The following is a 712-nucleotide window of genomic DNA, read 5'->3' on the forward strand; positions in this document are numbered from 1 at the left end:
GGGACAGTGTAGAGGGAGCTTTACTCTGTATCTAACCCCGTGCTGTCCCTGTCCTGGGAGTGTTTGATGGGGCAGTGTAGAGGGAGCTTTACTCTGTATCTAACCCTGTGCTGTACCTGTCCTGGGAGTGTTTGATGGGGACAGTGTAGAGGGAGCTTTACTCTGTATCTAACCCCGTGCTGTACCTGTCCTGGGAGTGTTTGATGGGGACAGTGCAGAGGGAGCTTTACTCTGTATCTAACCACGTGCTGTACCTGTCCTGGGAGTGTTTAATGGGGACAGTGTAGAGGGAGCTTTACTCTGTATCTAACCCCGTGCTGTACCTGTCCTGGGAGTGTTTGATGGGGACAGTGTAGAGGGAGCTTTACTCTGTATCTAACCCCGTGCTGTCCCTGTCCTGGGAGTGTTTGATGGGGCAGTGTAGAGGGAGCTTTACTCTGTATCTAACCCTGTGCTGTACCTGTCCTGGGAGTGTTTGATGGGGACAGTGTAGAGGGAGCTTTGCTCTGTCTCTAACCCTGTGCTGTACCTACCCTGGAAGTATTTGATGGGGACAGTGTAGAGGAAGCTTTACTCTGCATCTAACCCCGTGCTGTACCTGTCCTGGGAGTGTTTGATGGGGACAGTGAAGAGGGAGCTTTACTCTGTATCTAACCCCGTGCTGTACCTGTCCTGGGAGGGTTTGATGGGGGCAGTGTAGAGGGAGCTTTAC

This window comes from Scyliorhinus canicula, unplaced genomic scaffold, assembly GCF_902713615.1.
Source record: "Scyliorhinus canicula unplaced genomic scaffold, sScyCan1.1, whole genome shotgun sequence".
Classification (NCBI taxonomy): Eukaryota; Metazoa; Chordata; class Chondrichthyes; order Carcharhiniformes; family Scyliorhinidae; genus Scyliorhinus; species Scyliorhinus canicula.